Here is a 12,197-nt window from a genome sequence, read left to right on the forward strand (position 1 = left end):
TATACACAACAGAACAAAAAAAGATCAATGTATTAACCAATCCCTGTATTTTCGATCTTTGTGTTTAGTTGCAATAACAAGATGGTTTAGTGGGGGCAGGACAGAGGGAACCACAAAATCATTCAGGCCTATTTTTGAAGCTGCCCCTAAAAGTTAACCTGACTCCCTCCTTTGTTTGGATGAGTTATGGGCATAAAGATCAGAAGACGTCTTCCCTTTTCACTGCGGCCAGCCTTCTCCCTGCTCCTTCGCACACATGGGCACGTATGTGTGCACCTGCCGGTGGCTGAGCTTGCCATGGGTCACCCACCGGGACCTGCAGCGCACCCTACTCTGGCTCAGCACCTCTGCTGCTCACACCCACCTTTATATTTACCTACCACTTGCCCTAAGATCCCTCGATATAATTTTTGTGCTTTCTGATCCCTTAATCTTTAGTGCCTAGTGAAATGCCTATCCTCAACTCTCTTACCTCCCTAGAGAATATTAGCCTAAACCTTATATATTATTTGACCTAGGTAATAGGTTTCTGATAAGCATTGCTGTAACAGTTTATTTCATTCATAGTGACACATCTGAATGAGGGATCACAGATTTATTTTGAAAACAGTCCTGCTGTGTTTCTACTCACCCAGGCAACATGCCAGAACCAGAGGCTTCAGGTGGTCATCATTTACCTCTGGAGGCTTCTTTTCCTCCCCAGCAGGAAGCTAGGCCCTTTCTCTTGGGAGAAGCTGTAGTATCCTCTCAGGCATCAAAATGTACTGCAATGTATTGTTTTCACAAGTCCATCTCCTTTAAGACTGTGCTTCTGGGCTTTCCTGGCGGCACAGTGGATAAGAATCCACCTGCCAGTGCAGGACACGGGTTCGATCCCTGGTCCGGGAAGATCCCACATGCCGCGGAGCAACTAAGCCCATGCGCCACAACTACTGAGCCTGTGCTCTAGAGCCCGCAAGCCATAACTACTGAGCCCACACGCCACAACTACTGAAGCCCGCACCTAGAGCCCATGCTCCCACAACAAGAGAAGCCCCTGCAACGAGAAGCCCACACACCGCAACTGAAGAGTAGCCCTCGCTCGCCACAACTAGAGAAAGCCCACGTGCAGCAACGAAGACCCAACGCAGCCAAAAAAAGACTGTGCTCCTTTCAGAATCTTTCATACATTGAGCACAGAGTACAGAGACTAAATATGGATTATAAAAGGCCTTCTTTTGGGGGTTCTTAGGAGAATTGAAAGTAAATGAATTTAAATTAAGTGCATGCAAAGCATTTGCAGTGTTGTGAGAGTTCCATAAACATGAGCAGCTATTGTTACTATTACGATTATTATTAATAAAATCTGCTTCCTTCCACCTAGCTTTCTGTCTGGGTATCCCTGTGGGTGATGTGCCATTAAGAAACAGGGAACTAAAAAGGAGATAAAACTTGGGAGTTGGAGCAAAATAATGAGTTCATTTGGGGACATTAGCTTCAATGCTTATGAAGAGACCCAAGCATGAGGCTAACTTAAAAACACACACTCCCATTGTCGGGACTCAATAAATGTTGACTAAATGAGAGAATGCTCATTCATTCATTCATTCATTCGTTCCATAAACGAGTTCTTGGCCCTGATTTAACCCTAGCCGTTCAATAGCTTTAAGGAACAGGATCAAAGTAAACGTAATGCTTATTTTAAATTGTATATACCATTAGCACTATTATGAACGTTATAATACCAAAAAACTGAAGAACACTGATCTATTATATGTTTTTAAATTTCTTTCACCAAATAATCAAATATTTATTTAGTACCTTCTAATATGGGGCTTTAAGGCCCTGTATAAATAATCAATGTTCACTGGGCAGCAACCAATCTTGGATTCATTGTTCAAACATCCAAACTGACCACGAATGTTCTCTAAGGACTTAAGATGCCTGATTTCTTCATTATCCCTCCTTACCTATAACTAGTCCTTAAGTCTCCCTGGTATGTAGATGTCACACCATCTACATACCAGGGAGAATGAAAAATTCTCCCTAATCTGCTCTGTAACTGTAAAACATAGAAGCAAATGAAGAATGAGAAGGAGGAAGGGGAGGAGGTGGAAAAGAGGACAGAGGAAGAAGGAAGGAAAGAAGAAAAAGACAAAAAGACTGTTCTATGTTCACATCGCCAAGTGGGTGGCAGGTGAGGGGAATCGATTGTTCTTTTCCCTTTCTTTTTTCTGAAAATAAGAGGAGTGGAGATTATTTTTAAAAATAGGTTGAATAACAATCTGCTTCCTCTGGTTCTATCAGGTAAGTGTTCTGGCAGTGACTAAATGGCAAGCCTTAATAACAAGGTATTTGGGGCAACTTTTCTTTCCTGAGGAGCTACTGGAAACCCTTTGTATTTACTAACATTTCTCTATCTCCTTAAGCAGCACTTTCATATCACCACCGTTCTTATTTTCTCCCTCAGCGTTCTACCCTAATAACCTCACTTCTTCAAACATCTCTGTGCATTTTATTCCAAAAGATTTTGACTGGAAAATCTACTCTTCAGAATGGTCGAAAGCATGTTTCCATTTCAAGATTAGCAAAAGGCTCAAATTACAGGAAATTGCTCGTCTTTAACCAGTCAGGTTCTGTTGAGAGCAATTCACTGAGACGTCACTATGGAAACCACAGGTGGTAGCAGGAGGTCAATCCAGTGACTCAGCAGGTGGTACTTCCCTTCAAGTCAATAGTAGCCAGTGCCCCGACAAGATGCCAAGCAAACAGCACACTTTGGGTGTTGCATTTTTTAGGTGGTATACACACTGACCTTCACTGGGCTCAGGTGTAACCAAATTTTAGATGAGCCAAAACACGAGCAGGAAAAACAGCAAGAGAGAAAGATCAGAGTCAAGTGGTGAAAGAGAGAGAGAAAAAAAAGAGTAAACTTCCATTCTACTCAGCTTTGTAAATCACTTGAAAGTTGGCCTCAGTGACTGGAACTGATTACTCAGGGGAAGCTGTAAGGGAAGGATGCGCTTTCCTGTTAGGCTCATTCTTATGACCTGCAAGGATAAGATATTGCTAGATGATGATCAGCTTTGTTGCCTGGAATCTTTTTCTTTTCTTAATGAAATATAAACTGTTAAAAATTTGCAGTTTTGCATTTTAATTTAAAAAAGAAGGATCCCTGGTGGCATTTTGGTAGCAGCTTGGCTAACTTTGACTAAAGCAGGCTCTCTTGACGATGGCACTATTGACATTTTGGACTGGATAATTCTTCCTTGTGAGGGTTCTGTCTTGTGCCTTGCAGGATGTTATCAGCATCCATCTCTGGCTTCTACTTACCAGAGGCCAGTGACAGTATTACCCAGCCCAAGCTCGCTCTGCTCACCACATTACAGGCCAATAAATCGGGAGACGAGTTGTCGGGGGCATGGAATAACGCCTTGAATCGGAAAGCCAGCAGACGGAGAAAATGGCAAAATTCGTCTTGCCTCAGTCCGAATTCGGGCTCCTTTTATTCAGAGGAAGGGGAGGGGGAGAGGCCCACCTCGGTGCCAACCAATGGCTGAGCAGGACCGCTATCGGTGGCACCTGCCCCGCCCCTATTACAACAAACTTCTACCCCTACCCAGTTGGTTGTAACAATAAAAAATGTCTCTAGACATTGTCAGATGTCCCCAGGGCAACACAACTGCCCCCAGTTGAGAACCACAGGTCCAAAGGTAAAACGCCTTGCTCCCAGGTGTCTGGGAGCTGTGAATCCAGACTCTTCTTTAACATTTTTGAGGAAAAAAGTTTTTTAAATTGAACTTTAAGCTTCAGTGCCAGAGGAATAAGACTCATTTCAGAAGTTTTCCCCCTCTCTAGACATTTGCAATATATGTGCCAAGTATAATATATATATACTATATATAATTACTTTATACTGTTTTTTAGAAAATGCTTCTGTCCATTCATTTTATCGACCTCTCTCTTTGACTTCAAGTTGAGAACTCCGTCATCATACTTGAGAGTAAGCTCTGTGACCATTCACCCTCCATCATTTCCCTCTACACTGCCCTCAAGTAAACATGAGAAAGAAAGATGGCAAACATGGAAATTTTCAAAAGTGATCAAATGGCTTTTAGATAGGCCAGAACACTGTACTAGTACTAGGGTTTCCATCACTGAATACCCTTGCCCATCACCTTCAATAAGCCAAAAGATCTGTGGTCCTCCTTTATGTTTTGTAAAATTTAAGAAAAAATATAGCACAGTTAAAAAGAAATCAAGCAAAAGGGAAAACTGGGGCTTTGTTTTTTAACTACATGACCGGATATATGTACTCTCATCCCCTGTCCCTTAAGAGTAACGGCTGGGTCCTGTTTCAGTTACTGTGATTACTCTTCAACAGAACAATAACATCAGAAAGGTATCTTGTAAACATCTATTTGGCCTAACTTTATATATTTGATTGAATTTTGGTATATGGATATATTTTCAATAATTTTAATCAATTATTTCAATTAATTTATTCAAATTGAGGTGTGGTATGGGTGACAAAAAATACCTTGAATATTTTCATCAAAATGAGTTTAACCAGGGACTTCCCTGGTGGTCCAGCGGTAAAGAATCCACCTTCCAATGAAGGGGACATGGGTTCGATCCCTGGTCGGGGAACTAAGATCCCACATGCCACGTGGCAACTAAGCCCGCACGCCACAACTACTGAGCTTGTGCGCCACACTAGAGAGAAGCCCACGTACCGCAACGAAAGATCCTGCGTGCTGCAGCTAACACACGGTGCAGCCAAAAAATAAAATAAATAAATAAAATGTTAAAACACAACTTACATTGATTAAAAAAAAAGAATGTAACCAGCTATAATGCATAGTTCAATTAATTTAATCAACTTTTTGTTGTATCAAATATAATTTTTATTATTAGAACCATCAAAAAGTTGAGCCACACGTTTTTTATTCATGCATGTGGACGATATTTTTTTTTTTTTACTATTTCAGGACAAAATATATTTTAAGGCAGCATTCTCCTTACATAGGGACATTCTGCATTCCTTGGCTTATGGAGGACAAAGGCATTAAGGAAAAAGAGCTAAGTCATGAAAATACATAACTAAAATCATAAGCAAATATTCTACCAGGGACCCAAGTCTGGGTTTTATTTTATGTCAGCAAACACTTACTGAGCACTATATGCCAAGTGCTAAGTGTTGAGCTTGGCTGCTTTCTCTCCCACGGTCACTCCCAATCACGTAACAGTTACTTTCACTTAAAACCAATATTAAATTAATATCACTTAAGTGAATATCACTTAAGACAAGTATTTAAATAGCACCTTACAAATGAATTGCACTTTCACTTACATTAATTTCAGGATAAGTAAAAAACTTACTGTGCACTTAACAGTGATCTGAGATCTCCTATACGGAAATACGAATCGGTATTAAATCATAATGACAATGGGAATGAAAGTGGGTGGCTGTAGCAGCCACAGGAATGTGCCACTCAGATCTCCTTCAAGAGAACTGGCAGTGGGGAGCGTCGTTTCCAAGAACCCAGCTGCAAAGCCTCTGGATCCACCACCAGGCTCCTGTCGAGCTACACTTTCCTGGGCTGTTCCCAGCCAGTGACTGAGCACAGCAGGGGTCTTAGTGCTGGCCTGTCATCAAGGGGCTCAGGGCTTCTCTGACAGGCAACTCTATCTCAAGGACTCCCCATTGGCTTGGCTAAAGGCCTCCTAGAGCTGCATTGCAGTCTGAGGCGCTTCCTACTCAGACCTTCTTTCCATCTCCTGTCACAGGTGTCAAGCCTTCAATACAGGTGGAAGGCTCTTGCCGCCTACTCCTGTTCCCTCCCCTTTATCCTTCACACAGTTCCCTCCGATAAATCTCTTGCTTGTCTAACCCTGATTGGTGTCTGTTTCTCAGAGAACCTGAACAGGCCCAGGTGATACTGGGAGTGATTCAAGAAAACACATAGACAGTAAGATGGAGTTTGGAAATAGGCTCACTCACTGCCTGGCTGATAAAAACTATCCTGTGGCCCAATTGCTGAAGATTTCAGTGGTGATGACCTAGAAAAATATCCTGATGAAGGAAACTACCATTGCAGGTGTGATGATTCAAGCATCTGAAAGACAGGAGGGGCAAAAATCCTGTAAGGATTGCAGAGTCACTGGTAATTAAATTGCATTGGTGCCCTGCAGAGCAACAAAGAGGGCCATTAACAATTAAATGTAAGTGTGAGAGCCAGAGACTAGAGGCTTTGCTGGCTTCCAGAGGCCCTCAGCTGCTGCAGTAAAAGTGCAGACAAAGCTGAGAAGCAGACAAAGGATTTGATAATGAGAGTTGTAGAGCTCCTGAGACATTTAAATGCTCAGCCAGTGTAGGTCTGTTATGCTGAGGACAGGGCTCTGGTAGAGAAAACAGGATTTTGAAATATGGGGTGGGAGATCTCTAAGGATGTCTCAAGGATTGGGGCACTGCAAACCTCCTTGAATCCCTAGAACTTGGAGAGGTGGTCCACCCAAGGGCTAGCACTTCCCCATGTGGGAAGATACTGCAGAGGCTTCTCCCTTGCAACGCAGCAGGTATGGAGCTCTCCCCATCTACACTGCATGCTGCCAGCCCAATAACTGAAGTTAAATTCCAGCATTTCTTGTCTGGGGATATGTTGGCCTTGACAAGAGAGGAAAGAGTTTACACATCAAAGGAGCCATGTGTACACTGGCAGGAGCCAGGGGAGTGCTGCTGCAATTGGATTCTAAGGGGGCTTGATCAAGGCGGCAGGAACATAACACTGAAAAAGGAAGAATGCATTGAACTGGGGGCACTTTCTTAATTCATGGGATTTACCACCCTGGCAAGGACTCAGGAGATGGGGCAAACGAGTGTGGCTCTTAGAAGCCTAGAGAAAGTGATAGCCAATGTTGAGCAAAGTGGAAACACCTGTGTTGCTTTGGTAGCCTATAAACGAAGAAATGAAGAGCTGAAGGAAGTTGGCATGCTAGATGGATATATTATTATGTTAGGCTAAAACCGATTATGTTCCATGGGAAAGCCTAGAAGACACACCATTCACCAAGGTCAACAGGAATGTGCTGGTGAGAGGAGCACTAACATCACCAAAATGTTCATTGCTGGCTCTCCTCTGCAGGCCAGAGCTGGGCTCATTAAAGTCTATGGTGACCATACCTTTGCCCCCAAATATATACCAGTAATAGAGGTCAGGGGGTGGTGCTTCACCATTAGAAGCCAGGAGGCTGTAATGATCAGCAAGGCTGAGGGACAGCCAAATAGTCTTAATCTGCAGGGAATTGTGAAAACAAGGCATGGTGTCCTTTAGGCAAAACAGATGGGCATCCAATGAGGGTACTCCTTGATGCCTACAACCAGAAAAAGGCAAGACTGTAGGAGTAGGGGGCCAAGTGTAGTCACAGTAACAAGCGCAAGCTCTCGCTCAGTTACCAGACCTGAGCCGGCTTTCATATCTGGAACCACCGACTAGAGAGGTGGCTGGGTCCCTAGGAGGAAGGACCTTGCAAAACCACAGCAAGTATGTGCAACAGTGGTTTCTCAAAAGGACCTATGACCATTTACTCGGGGAACTGTGAGAAAGGGGGAATAGCTAGATATTGCAAGGACTTTTGGACCCAGAGTTTGATTCCCAAAGACCTAAAGAGTCATCATGACCCTGTTAGAATGGAAGCTCATGAGGGCCATTTAATAAATGAAGATCTATCTAAAGTCTAACTTATAGACTGGGTAAGTTATAAGTCCAAGGACTTACCCAGTTGTCGTTTCCTCAGTTCCCAAATGCATAAATGGGAATGATGTAGCTGGAGTAAACACCATATTGAATCCCTGCCCTGTAAGGTAAGAGGGTAAGGAAAAACAAGTAAAAAACTTCTTAAATTTCACCCCATCCTCCCAAACAAGGTAAATCTAGCAAATAAAAAAAACACTGCATTGGGGGTGGGTAGGACAGGGAAGATTAGTGCCATCATTAAGGACTTAAAATATGGGGGCGGGGGGAGCAGGGAGAGGAGCAGGTGTGGTTTCTTTCATATCTCTGTTTAATTTGTCAGTCTGACCTCTGCGCAAACCAGATGGATTCTGCAGAATGACTGTAATGTCAATGCAAGCAGGCCCAGTCACAACTGCTGTGATGGACATAGTACCGTTGCTAGAGCAAATGTGTTGCTAGGCCTCAGATACATGGTATGCGCTTATTGATCTGGCAAATGCATTTTCTATTTCAGTTTAAAAAGAGGACCAGCAACAGTTCACATTCACATGGAATGAATACTATTCATTTAATTTTGCCCTTGGGCTGTTAACTCTCCTGCACTCTCTCATAGTCCAGAGAGATCTGGACTGACTGGACATCCCACAGAACATTACATGTATCCATTACATTGATGACACTCTGCTGATTGGACAGGACAAGCCAGAAGTGACTAGTACCCTTGAAGCCTCGGTAAGACATATGCAGTCAAGAGGGTGAAAAATTAATCCTATGAAAGTTCAGCGATCTGCCACTTCAGTGACTTTTTAGAGGTCTAGCGATCAGGGGCATGCCATGGTATCGCTTCCAAAATATTGCATTGGAAGGAAGCACTGTGCCTGGCAGGCCCCTTTGAGTTGTGCAGGTGACATATTCCACACCTAGGAATATTTATGCTCTGGCTCATATGTTGGGTAACATGGAAGCCTACCAGCTTTGCATGGGGCCCAGGGCAGGAAACAGTGCTGCAGGAGGCTGTGGTGCAAGCAGCCCTGAAACTTGGGCCATAAGATCCAGCAGATCTTCTGGTATAGGAAGCATCACTGGTGGGAGAGATGCAGTGTGGAGTTTATGACAAGCCCCAGCAGCAGAATCACAACACAAGACTCTAGGATTCCAGAGCAAAGCCGTGTCATCTGCAGCGAATTAAGCCGTTTGAGAAATAGCTCCTAAAACGTTGCTGAGCTCTGGTAGACACAGCATGCTTGACCATGAACACCAAGTAACCATGTGTCCAGAACTGCCTGTTATGAGTTCAGTCAGACTCACCAAGATATATAAAGTTGTATGAACTCAGCAGCAGTCCCTCAGAAGACAAAAGTGGTACGTATGTGATTGAGCCCAAGCACGACCAGAGGATACAAGTAAGATGAATGAGCAGGTAGCTCAGACCTACACGTCAATCACAGTTGCATTAATGCTGTTTTCCCCATTTGTACCTATGGCCATATGGGGAGATGGGGTACAACCAGCTGAAGGAGGATGATGCCCAATACCAGTGGGTTGGCTTGGCTCAAATTGTGGGTGTGAGACACAAATGGACCACGGCTGCATTAGAGACATATAAAGGGGTGGGCCTTGAAAGACAGTAGTGAAAGAAAATCTGGGAGCAAGGTACCTGCTCATAGTTTTATGTAGAAGTGGCCTTAGGTGAGATTCCTGGGCAGTGGTCAATGGCTGGCCCTCTGGTGAGGGTATGGGCATCCACCATAGAAGAGGCACTTTCATCAACAACCAAGTAGATAAAATGATCCCATCATTTGACACTGGCCACCCTAGAAGAGGCAAAATGGGCACATGGATAGAACTGCTTGTGGCAAAGATAGAGGCTATGATTGAGCCCAACAGATGAACTCCCACTTACCAAAGCTGATCTAGCTATTGTGTTTCTGACTGTCCGATCTGTCGGCAAGAGAGACTAATGCTATGCCAATATGGTGCTACACCTTTAGGAACAACAGACCACTTGGTGTCATCTAGACTACACTGGATCCTTTTGATTCTAGAAAGGCCAGCAATTCAACTTCACAGGGATACCTATTCTGATATCCCCAGATACCAGAGCTACAAAGTCTCAGCCAGCACCACTATTTGGGTGTTAATAGAATGCCTAATTCACAGGCATGAATCCCACCCCAAAACAGTTTTTATCCAGGGGATCTATTTCAGCAAAGGAGTGAGAGTGGGCCCAACCACAGAACCCACTGATCATATCACATAAACACAATCTGCAGTCTCACAGACCACTGGAGTGGTCTACTGAAGACACAACGTAAGCACCAGCTCAGAGGCGACATGCTGAAAGGATGGGGTACCATGCTTCAGGATGCAGTATATGCATCAAATCTCTCGGATACAAGTGATGGCTCCAATTACCATCACTTCCAGTGACCCACTGGAGGACTCTGCTTACCATTCCTAAAACTCTGGGCTCTTCAGGGTTGCAAGAATTGGTCACCAAAGGGGGTACACTCTTACTAGGGTACACAGCAAAAGTCCTACTGAACTACATGCCATTACTGTCACCAAGGTACTTTGGACTTCCTATGTCCAGGGACCAGCAAGCTAGAAGAGCAGTCACCCTTCTGGCAGGGGTCACTGATGTTGCTCAGCGGGAGTCGGGGGGATGGGAGAACTATGTGCAGAACACAGGTGACCCGTTTGGTGCCTACTGGTATTCCCTCGCTCCACTGCAGCTGTAAATGGATATGTGTAACAACCCCAGCCTGATAAGGGTGTGATTAGCAAAGGTTGGAACCCCTCAGGAATGAAGGTTTGGGTCACACCATTAGGTAAGCCACCAAAACCTGCTAAGGTGATAGCTGTGGATGAGGAACATTTAAAATGGATGATGGAAGACAGGATGAATACTAGATGTGGCCCTTCAGTGACAGGGGATACCGATGATCCAACTCAACTCCTCCTTAAGCAAAGTACATAGAAATCACGGAGTTGCTCCCCAATCCTGCAAGAAGTGGGTCTGTGGGGTGCAAGGGGTGCAGCTATAGGAATGTTCCGTTCAGAATTCCTTCAGGAGAATTGGCTGCAGGAAGCATAGCTGACTGAGTCCCCGCTGAGGGGTCCTGGCCTCCACCGCTCCGGATTCACCGCCGCATTCGCTGCAAGGCCAGGCTCCCCAGGGCTGCTCCCTGCCACTGACTGAGCGCAGAGAGGGTACCAGCGCTGGCCCGGTCTTGCAGAACATGCGACTCTTCTGACAAGCAGCGTGCGCTCGAGGGCACCCCAACAGCCTGGCCCAAGCTTTTTCAGAACTGCACTGCAGTCTGAGGCTCTTCCTAGCCAGTGCTCCTTCCTTCCTGCTCTCCTGTCCCAGGAGTCAAGCTTACAGTACAGATGGAAGGCTCCGCCTGCCTCCTCCCGCACCTCCTCTTTATGCTTCAAAGACACTTCCCTCCAATGAATCTCTTGCGACATGTCTTCCATAGGCATCTGCTGCTTGATGGAATCAAACTGACACAGAAGCTCAGATTTACAGACCAGTATTTGCATTATTTTCTTTGAAACCACACCCAAACTAAGAGCAGTACAGATGCCCCAGAGAACTTTGTTCACCTTGTCAATCAACTAATTCGAGGCCTACAATAGCTCCTAAGGATTAAAAGGGAAATGGGTGATATTATCAGCCTTGAGAAAAACATGATGAAATATTTAAGATATCCAAGAAAGCATAAAAAATAACAGAATGAACACAGCTTAAAAAAGAAACCTTATCGGGACTTCCCTTGTGGTGCAGTGGTTAAGAATCCACCTGTCAATGTAGGGGACATGGGTTCGAGCCCTGGTCCAGGGAAGATCCCACATGTCGCAGAGCAACTAAGCCAGTGCACCACAACTACTGAGCCTGTGCTCTAGAGCCCACGTGCCACAACTACTGAGCCCACGTGCCACAACCACTGAAGCCCGCGCACCTAGAGCCTGTGCTCTGCAACAAGAGAAGCCACCCCAGGGAGAAACCAGTGCACCGCAACGAAGAGTAGCCCCTGCTCAACGCCAACTAGAGAAGGCCCGCGCACAGCCATAAAGACCCAAAACAACCAAAAATAAAATAAATAAATAAATTTATATATATATAAATAAACCTTAACAAAAGAGTTGAAATCTCCTGTGTATCCCACTCTGACTGTACCCTTCTCCCACTCTCCAGATTTTGATCTTTATCACTGTTGTGCATATTATAATATTTTTACTACAAATATATGTTGTTTTTTTGGGGCTGTGCTATGCAGCATGCAGGATATTAGCTCCTCAACCAGGGACTGAACCCTTGCCCCCTGCATTGGCAGCAAAGAGTCTTAACCACTGGACAGCCAGGGATGTCCCTAAATATATGAATTCTTAAACAACATATTTTTGCTTTGGATTTTTAATTTCTCTTTAACTTATAATTTCCTAAAAATTAGACTTATATGTATTTATAATACA

General features: G+C 44.4%; 1 protein-coding gene across 3 annotated transcripts in view; it reads right to left on the reverse strand.

Annotated features, from left to right (window-relative positions):
* Positions 1-12,197, reverse strand: part of DCAF13 (DDB1 and CUL4 associated factor 13) — a 79,300-nt gene that overhangs the window by 40,632 nt on the left and 26,471 nt on the right. For 2 of the 3 annotated variants that reach the window (XR_003003298.1, XR_003003300.1), the window contains exons 12-13: positions 9,373-9,529; positions 7,758-7,836 (exon numbers count right to left, since the gene is read on the reverse strand). The gene's annotated coding sequence lies outside the window, so the exon portion shown is untranslated. Of the gene's footprint in view, positions 1-6,021; positions 6,099-7,757; positions 7,837-9,372; positions 9,530-12,197 lie in introns of those variants that run through there. The other variant, XR_003003299.1, reaches the window with a different exon arrangement.

The sequence above is a fragment of the Neophocaena asiaeorientalis genome, unplaced genomic scaffold (assembly GCF_003031525.2).
Source record: "Neophocaena asiaeorientalis asiaeorientalis breed wild unplaced genomic scaffold, Neophocaena_asiaeorientalis_V1.1 scaffold933, whole genome shotgun sequence".
Classification (NCBI taxonomy): domain Eukaryota; kingdom Metazoa; phylum Chordata; class Mammalia; order Artiodactyla; family Phocoenidae; genus Neophocaena; species Neophocaena asiaeorientalis.